General features: G+C 33.7%; 1 pseudogene; it reads left to right on the top strand.

Moving 5' to 3' along the window:
- Positions 1 to 7,329: 7,329 nt before the first annotated feature.
- Positions 7,330 to 9,047, top strand: LOC147391699 (cytochrome P450 89A2 pseudogene; annotated as a pseudogene).
- Positions 9,048 to 10,191: the final 1,144 nt, after the last annotated feature.

Below are 10,191 nucleotides of genomic sequence, written 5' to 3'. Positions count from 1 at the left end.
ATCCTCTGTTAAATTTCTTTTTCCCTCAATTTTTTTACAGACGGATAGGTTTCTCCGCTGCCATTTGTAAATAAATGGAATTTTTTTCAATATGAATAGGACTCTGTTGTGGCGGAACCATTTATCCGCTGCCATTTCTTCTTAAATGAAATTGGTTTTCATATATGAATGGGTCTTTATCGCGGCGGAACCAATCATCCGCTGCCATTTGTAAAAATTTCAATATAAATGGATCTCTATCGCGGCAGAACTAATTATCCGCTGCCAAAAACATGAAAATGTTGTAGTTATTGCTGCGGAAAATATAATCCGCTATTATATTAAGTTAAAAAAAAATGAAAAAACTCACTAAACAAAGTTTTGAATGAAAAAAAAAAAAAAATCAATTTTTTAGTGGCGGATATATGTTTCCGCTACTATATGTATGTGAATTGAATTTTTTTCGTATGCGCGGCTCCTATAGAGGCGGATAAAATTATCCGCTGCAAAAAAGAACTTATATAGTGGCGGATAAAATTATCCGCTGCAACAAAGGTACATATAGCGTCGGATAAAATTATCCGCTGTAGATCAAAAATGTTGTAGTGCATTTTCAATTTTTGAGCTTTTCCAAATAAAATACATGGAAAAACTTTAGATATCAACTTGTTTAATTGATTTCAACTCAAAAGAACTGTTATTGATGGATTTTCATAAAAAAAATTAAGAAAAAAAAGTGAAAAATCCTGATTTTTTACATACATCTTTTAAATGTTTGAAAAAATTCTTGAAATGGTTTCTTCTTCTTTCTTAAATCCTTTTTGTTGGAATGGAGACTCCAAAACTCGATTGAAATGTCAAAAATTCAATTTTTAGATGAAAACGATGACTTCAAACGGTTAGAGCCTTCAATCGTGAGAAATGTGGGAGATGAGGTCAAGGGACCATTAGAAAGAAAAAGTTTACTAAATATCCCGCCAAACAACCACTGAAAACTTATGAACTATTTAGAAAGAAGTCCCTCCGTGAGGGTCTTTTAAGTAAGTTTCCCAAGTTCAAATAGCTATTAGATCGGTTTGTCTTAAAGTGATTTTTTTCTTATTTTCTTATTATCTTAATTTTTTTTTTTTGGTATAAAGAGTATCTAGGGCAGCTTGTGCAAACCGACTATTCCCTTCTCCCCGAACAAGGCTCATTGAAAAGGCTTTTTAATCCTTATGTTCGTGGCCACTAATATTAGCAACCGGTGGGATTCGAACTTGAGACCATAAGGCTTTTGACTTTTAGGACTTTGACGCTATTAAAGCCTAAAGGTGCCAAATTTCTGTCTCATTTTTTAACAAACGTCCATGTGTCATAACTTATAAGGTTTTCTTTTTGTACAAATGGATGTGTTTTAAGGGCTTTTTAGTAATTTTTTATATTAATTAATGTGATTTTAAATATAATATAAAAAAATAATTAATTAAGGTGATTATAACGAGGTGAGAATATGATTTGAAGTAATTTTATTGATTTTGGATGAAAATAACCCTAATGTATTAAGTTTTTAATACAAAGGTGAAGGCATCTTTGACCTTTCAAATTTTAGCATAGAACCACTTCTACTCCACCTTCTCATTATAATAGTAAAGATACAATGTATTTAATAAGGCTAATGATAATCTAACTTGAAAATTTTCACTCGGTCGATGCTCGTTTGAGGTGATAAGTGCATAGAATCGTAGATCTTTTCCTTTGTGGATCTCGAAGAAAAAGATTCATGGTTATGCGCACTTGCCACGTTGACCAAGTGCAGACCGAGTGAAAACTTTTGAGTCGAATGTCACCACTCATTTAATAAAACTTCATTTCATATATTAAGTGATTGGTTTCAATGCTTGGAAAAAGTCTATCAATTTGAAAAGTCAAGAGATTCAGGTGTGAACATGGACATGATCAGCATGTGTTGACCTCAGGCGACAACCTTGCTAAGATTCCGTTTGATCATCTGACCATCACATCATAGACACAAAACTAATAAAAAAATATGAAACTGCTATTGGCACCCAACTTGTACTTATTGCATCCCAATTAAAAATGAGTTAGTTTAATTTCACACTTACTTAGGGTCCTTGGGTTCATTTCTTGGCATTTTAAAACATGATCCTATGATTCATGGTTGTAGAGGATGAAATTTTATAAATTTTGAAAAAAAAAAAAAAATTTAATGTTATCTTTCATCATAGAATTTCATGTTTTTATTTTTGGGAATTATGTGGAAGTTCAGTAGTCATCCATTTCCAAACCTTGGATTTAGTTCAAAATAAATTATTTTTTGATTTTTTTCATTTTTAGATATGAGTTTTTCGATGAAGCTTAAAGAGTTGTGGACGTGGTGTTGGATTTTTGATGTGGTAATCCATTTTTGAGCAAAATGATCCTTAGAAAGGAAAGGGTTTAACATTAAAAATAAGAAAAATAAGTAAAAGTTGGGGTTCCAATAAAAATTCTCTTATTTTTCTCTTAGATTTTTATGTTTTGGGTTTAGGATTTTATTTGAGCCTTGATCATAATTGTAAATAACTACTGGAATTGTTTGAGTGTTATATAATGTTTTGTAATGTTGAGATTCTAATCTGAGCCAAACCTATATAATGTTTGAAGATTGTGTGTTAATCTTTACTTTGAGGTGTGATTAATAATTTAAGACATTAGGTTGTAATAAGTGAAAGTTGGGTGCCAATGGCAACTTTCTAAACCTAACCTTCAAATTTTGAGGCTTTTTTATGAAGCATTTGGGTCAATGATCATTAAATGAGATTTCATTCTAGGTTCATTTATTAATAAAATGATAGGAAGGTACAATTCTCTTAAATCATTCAAGATCGATGCAAATGTGTTTGACTGAAACAACTTTAATAAAAGGACATTTAATAAAATAAAAATTCCATAGGTTTACGGAAATGGAAAAAAAAACAGGTCACTTTTTTCTTTATATACTAAAAATAGGGCTTTTTGGTACAGTAACTCATGTTACCCCTAATTTCTTTAATAAATCTTTGAAAAATAATATTTTAAATTGTAACTTTCACATTTTCAACATTTTGTATTCTATATATAGGGGCCAATGCATGGGACATATGTAAACCATATGTAAAAACAATGATTTTTCAAAATATGGGTTAGATCTTTTGGATTGAGCTGATTATTTGCGATGATGGTCACTATGATGAGAAGATCATCCTTACAAAAAAACAGCTCAATCTGAAGTTTTTAAATCCATTAAGAGTGATTTACAAATTATTGACAAAAAATAACGGTCCACATTCTAAACCACTTTTAATAGGGTTAGAAGTTTCAGATTGGACTGATTTTTTTTTTTTCCGGATGATCATCCCATCATAGAGATCATCCTAACAAAAAATCAGCTCAATCTGAACATATTTTGAAAATTTATAAATATTACATTGTTTTTACATATGTCCCTTGATCCGTTCTCATATATGTATAGTATGTCAAATCACAAATATGTTGTTGGGGCTCTTGCGCCACACGCGATCATGTGACTCTTTGAAAAAAAGTTGTTGCTTTGTTGGTATATAGACCGACTAATAGAATAGTATGGGAAATCTAAGAAAGAGGAGTAGACAATCTGGGAGGTACTGGTCCGGCCCGGCGCACAAAGCAGGAGGAAATCGATACCCCGCGAGGCTTGCGAAGTCGGCACAAGAAGTAGGAGGATCTAAAGTAGAGGTAGCAGTTGCGGGATGAAGAACTCATCGAACACTATCTACGTCCAAAGATCGCAGGGATCCATCAGGACAGGGAAGTCATCAGAGAACTCCAGATCTGCAACTATGAACCTTGGGAATTGCCAGCACATTCGATTATTCGGTCCGACGATTCAGAGTGGTTCTTCTTTCACCCTTATGAGAGAAAGTACCATGGCAGCTCACGGATCAATAGAATAGGTTTTCGACTGTTGATCCAATAGGCCTTAAAGAGAGAATAGGGGTGAGAGCGAGATGTTCAGGATTTCTATCTTCATCCCCAAGTGTCTCTCATTGATGAAGGGAGATATATTCATCCAGCAAACTCTTAGTTTGCTTATGTTAATTGACCCATCGAACACCTTCTATTGAAGATAAATAGATGTATATATAGGGTGAGGATCCGTAGACACATAAAGCTACAGCGTATTTTGTCTTATATGGGTAAAAAGGTTCGGAATAGGTTGATTTTTTGCGGGGATGATCTCTATGGTGAGGATATCATCATTGCTAAAAATCAGCCCATTTTGAAACTTCTAACTCCATGTTTATAAGTTGAAGAATTTTAGATAATCCATTTTTTGTAAACCACTTTTGATGGGGTTAGAAGTTTTGGAATGGGCTGATTTTTTGCAAGGATGATCCTTTCACCATAGAGATCATCCTCACAAAAAAATCAGCCCATTCCGAACCTTTTTACCTATGTAAGACAAAAGATGTTGTAGCTTTATGTGCATACGGATCCATATATATATATATATATATATTATATATATATATATAGAGAGAGAGAGAGAGAGAGAGAGAGAGAGAGAGAGAGAGTCATTCTCTACCAAATAGGCTCTAGATTTGAAGGACTATAATGAACCTTTTAGATGTATGCACTATCGCGTTCGATTCCTGATCTATTGAAGATTTCCACCAAAGATAATTAATTTCTTTTTTGTTCTTATAATTTTTTAAAATCATTTATATATTCTTATAATCTTGATACATTTCTCGTCCATAGTTATCTAAATGAAAACTAGTAATAATTTTTTTTTTTTTTTTGATTTCATGGAATTTTTAAGATTTTATTTATAAAACTTACCCAATGTCAAACCTTGACGCTAGAATGTATTATAGAGTCAAAACTCAACGGTACTTATTGTTGAGGTTCAACGCGATAAACATTTTTCACTTACAGAAAATCTTGTTGGATAATTTCGTCGAGATTTGTCAATAAGTATTGGTGAGCCTTGACACTATAATACATTCTAGTGTCGAAGTTCGACACTGGATAATGAAATCGTAAAAATTTCGTAAAATCACTTTTTTTACTATCATTTTTCATTTTTATAACTATGGAAGATCATAAGAATATATACATGATTTAAAAAAAAAAATAAAGAAATAAAGGAGAACTACAAGAATCACTATCGTTTCTCAAATCGGATGCCTCTTTGGTGAACTCCAACGATTTTTTTTGTAGAGAAAACAAATCTCTCTCTATTTTGATGGTATAAAATGTTAAGAGAGAGAAAGTTATAATTTAGAAGATTATTCTTAAGGATTTATTAGAGAAATTTTAGGTGAGGGTATTTCTTTCCAAAAACATGAATGACGGTAGCAAATAGTCTTATTTTGAGTATTAAAAAAAATTATTCTTTTTTTCCATTGCTGTAAACCTATAAAATTTTTATGCAAAATGTCCATAAAATTGAAAATTCTGAAGTTCAATGACATTAGATGCTTTGTGTCAAACAAACAATTGAATTGTAAAAATATTCTTACAAATTCCATACATAACGGATCATGGAATATCTATATTTTCTCTTCCATCTGAGCTGTAAACTGAAGTCCTAATATATCTCCTTATATTTTCAGAGTCAGGTTGCAAACTTTTTTATTGGACATTTATGTCCTGTATTAGGGAGGGGAGGGGTGTAAAAAGAAAGCTTCTATTAACATACCAATATTTACTTATAACATGCCAATCAATATGTAAAAGTTGTAAGTAGATAATTATTGTAAGTAAAGTTGGTGTGCCAATAGAACCCATCATTTTTTTATCCAAAATTTTCATAATTTTTTTTTTTTACTTTTCCGAAAATCCTATTGTGATATTAAGGTTTGAAGGTTGAAATAAATACAATTTTAAGGTCAAGGATGAAAATATAACAATTTACCCAAAAAATTAAAGATGACTAATTTCTTTGAGAGTTGCTAGTGTCATCTCAACTTTTACTTATTACATCCCAACTCGAGATTAAAACACATCCTTCAAACATTACAAAGATTTGGCTCAAATTATAATCTCAGCATTACAAAATATTGTAATTAACACTTGTTCAAAAAATTTAATAGTTGTTTATGATTATGATTAGGCTCATAAAATCCTGAATCCAAAATTTAAAAATCTAGCAAATAAAAAATGTGAGAACTCCTATTGGCATCCCAACTTTTAATAACTAAAAGTTGGAGTGCCAATAGTAGCTTTATTTTCTTTCTTAATTTGAAGATGAGGGCATGTAAGTCATTTTACATGGGTATTTTAAAGTAGGTCAATTTGAAAGTGCACGTCATCATTTTAATAAAGGGATGATTATTCGCACACATCAAAATGGCTTATTGTACCCACTTAAGTGACTTTTGTAAAAGAAAAAAAAAAGTTAATGACCATTTCCCCTTTTTTTTTATGTCTACTTTGGTTTATCGCACTCACCACCACCTATTGAACAAAAGTCCAAAATCCACTTTCTTTTTATTTCTTTCTTTCCTTTCTCCTCCTCATTCTTCCTTCCTTCCTTCCTCTTCTTCTTTTTCTTCTTATTTCGAGTTATGTGAGAGGTTAATGGAAATTAGGTTTTAGTATTTTTTCTTTTCTTTTTTTAATTTATCTTATTTCTTTGAAATATCTTTTATTTATTTATTTATTTCTTTTTTATATTTAATTATCAAAAAAGATGAAAAATCGTTATTAAAATCTCAAAACGACAATTTTAAATTGAAGAACTCGAAGATTTTTTGACAGTTGTATTCGATAGATTTTGACCAAACTTATTTTAATAAATTTGATAGATACCTACCGAACAAAATTACTAATCATTAAAAAATCGATTCGATAGGTGTCTACTAAATCTTACAAAATAGATTCATTAAATAACTACTAAATATAACTTTCTCATGCGAATGATTTCGATTCGATTGAAAGTGTTTAGGATAAGAAAAATAATAAAGATCAAAATTTGAAATTCTCATTAAAATCTTTCTAAATAAGAAGAAGAATGAAGAAGAAAAATGATTTGATGTCTTTAAGAGTTTAGTGGGTGAAATAAGTAATTTAGTTAAATTACATTTAATAGTTGTGTGTAAATAATTATTTTAAGGTTACGGTGGGTATCCCAATGACCGACCCTTTTAATAATTGCGATATGGAAAAATAGAACAAAACAGGAAATCGTAAGAAAAACCTCACCACATATGCAAACTTTTCTAATCTAAAAACTTAAAAACATTAAATAACTCCTTATTGTAATCTAGAGAAAAATCCGATGAAAGAAAATCTATGGTTCTGGCACATCCCACGTCAGGAGAGTATTTTAAGTATACTAAGTGGTGGAGTATCAGATTATGATTACTCTAATATCATAAGTAAATACAGAACTATAGAACATAACAAGACTTCCACTGATCCTCTCTTATCCATGGAGTTCTCCTGGTTCTTCATCTTAGTTGCTCTCTGTCTCTGCGTTTCCCTCAAAGCTCTCCTCAATCTGATCCAACACATCGGAACCAAGAAAACCAAGTTACCACCAGGCCCACACACTGTACCAATCTTAGGCAACTTTCAATGGCTTCGCAAATCCTTCTCTGATCTCGAACCAATACTCCGTAATCTACGCTCCAAATACGGTCCCATCATCACCCTCAAAATCGGTCATCAACGAGCCATCTTCATCGCCAATCATGATCTGGCCCACCAAGCTCTCGTCCAAGACGGTGCCACCTTCGCTGATCGACCACCAGCAACCGAAACGGGTCGGATCGTAAGTAGTAACCAACATAACATTAGCTCCGCTTCGTACGGTCCATTATGGCGTCTCCTTCGTCGAAATATCTCTTCTGAGATCTTCCACACATCTCGCATCAAATCCTACGCTCATGGCCGTAAATGGGTTTTACAGATTTTAAAGAAAAATCTAAAATCCGAATCCGAATCGGGTCAACCTGTTTGCGTTGTGGATCATTTCCAGTACGCAATGTTCTGTTTGTTGGTTCTCATGTGTTTTGGGGAGAAATTCGATGAGAAGGTTATTCGAGAGATAGAAACTGTGCAGAGAGATTTCTTACTGAGATTTTCAAGGTTCAACCTTCTCAATTTTTTCCCCAAATTGGGGAAAATTGTGTTTCGTAAATTACGGTGCGAGTTCTTCGATCTTCGAAGAAATCAAGAAAAAGTGCTCATCCCTCTAATCAGATCCCGTCAAGAGAAGAAGATTGAGGATTCCTCTTTTGTTGCTTACGTGGATACTCTCCTCAATCTCTCTTTACCAGATGAAGGAGGGAGGAAACTCAACGATAGCGAGTTAGTGAGTTTGTGTTCCGAGTTTCTAAACGCGGGTACTGATACTACGTCCACCGCGTTGCAGTGGATCATGGCAAATCTGGTGAAGAATCAAGAGATACAAGCAAAGGTGTTTGATGAGGTACGGAGAATCGTTAGATCAGTAGATGATGATATCGAGGAAGATGATCTACATAAGATGCCGTATCTCAAGGCAGTAGTGTTGGAAGGACTAAGACGACACCCACCAGGACACTTCGTGCTTCCTCATACAGTCACGAAGGATACATCTTTGGACGGCTACGATGTACCGAAGGGTGTTTTGGTAAATTTCATGGTGGCTGAGATGGGGTGGGATCCAAAGGTTTGGGAGGAACCGATGGAGTTCAAACCCGAGAGATTCTTGAACAGTAGTGGAGAAGTGGAAGTATTCGATATAACAGGGAGTAGGGAGATTAAGATGATGCCGTTTGGTGCTGGGAGAAGGATTTGCCCTGCTCTTGGTTTGGCTATGCTTCATCTTGAGTATTTTGTGGCTAATTTGGTGAGAGAATTTGAATGGACGGCTAGGATTGGAGATGAGGTTGATTTATCAGAAAAGCAAGAGTTCACTATTGTGATGAAGAATCCATTGCGGGCCCACATCACTCCTAGAATTAAATAAGGTAAAAGTCGATGTCGCGTTATGTTAATAATTTCTAGAAATTATATAAATGGTGAAATAATGTCTTGGACTCGTTATGTTAATAAATCGTCTTTGGGTTGTCAAAGTCAATTTCATTATGGTAGCTTTGTTTTTAGGATTTTGTTAGGTCACACGTCAAGGTGCACTAAATACACTTTGAAAATTGGAATTAGAGGGTATTTTAGTAAAATACAATTTTTTAAGGGTTTTTTACGTATAAAATTCAATTTTCAAAGTGTACTTACGGCACACGTGAACAAGACCTTTTGCAGTCGTACGTTACATTCCTTTAATATTTGTGATCTTGGGACCGTTTAGTTTGAATTCTAGAATCTGATTCATGGAAGAGCAATGGATATTTGGTTGGATCTAGTTGAAAGGGTATCCTCTGCTTTTCTTACAAAAACCCTCTGCAATTTGATTCAATACAACGCACATAGCAATATAAATTTACAACCGGGCCCACCCACATATCTATCATCAGCAACTTCCAATGGCTTTGCGAGTCATCCTTCGATATCGAACAAACCCTCCGCCAACTACGCTCTAACGGCCCTATCTTCTCCCTCCAAATCGGCCATCGTTCCACCATCATCATCACCAATCATGATCGGGCCTACACAGCTATCATTCAAAGTGGTCCACCTCCGTTGATCTACCACCAGCTCCCTTGTTGAGGTGGATGATCTACAGAAGATGTCGTATCTCAAGTCAGTGGTGTTGGAAGGACTGAGACAACACCCACCAACGCATTTCGTGCTGTCTCACGTAGTCACATAGGATACATCGTCGGATGGCTTCGTTGTACCAAAGAAATGTATGTTGAATTTCTTGATAGTGAAGATGGGCTGGGACCCAATGGTTTGAGAGGAAATATGGATTTCAATCCAGAAAGATTCTCGAAGAGAAGTGGAGAAGGGAATGTAGGGGTGGCAATCTTAACACGAGCACATGACCTACGAAATTAGTGGGTTTGGATCAAGGCTAATTGGGTTTGAGTTATAATAGTATCAATCAGTCTAACACAATTATTAAATGAATCGGGTCTAGATTAGGGATGTCAATCAGCTTAACATGTTTTGACATGTTTAGTTATTTTGTTGTTAACATGTTGTTTTAAATCATGAAACATACGAGGTATCTCTAATATCAACAAATTATTTAAGGGATTTTTAAATTATTCATTTTAAGTTAGAATTTCGTAAAAAAAATTCATAATAAATTTTTTT

The sequence above is a fragment of the Akebia trifoliata genome, chromosome 11 (genome assembly GCF_017979445.1).
Source record: "Akebia trifoliata isolate Shusen 1 chromosome 11, ASM1797944v1, whole genome shotgun sequence".
Taxonomy (NCBI): Eukaryota; Viridiplantae; Streptophyta; class Magnoliopsida; order Ranunculales; family Lardizabalaceae; genus Akebia; species Akebia trifoliata.
Note: the sequence above shows the minus strand (reverse complement) of the source record. Positions and strands in the feature narration are given on the sequence as shown.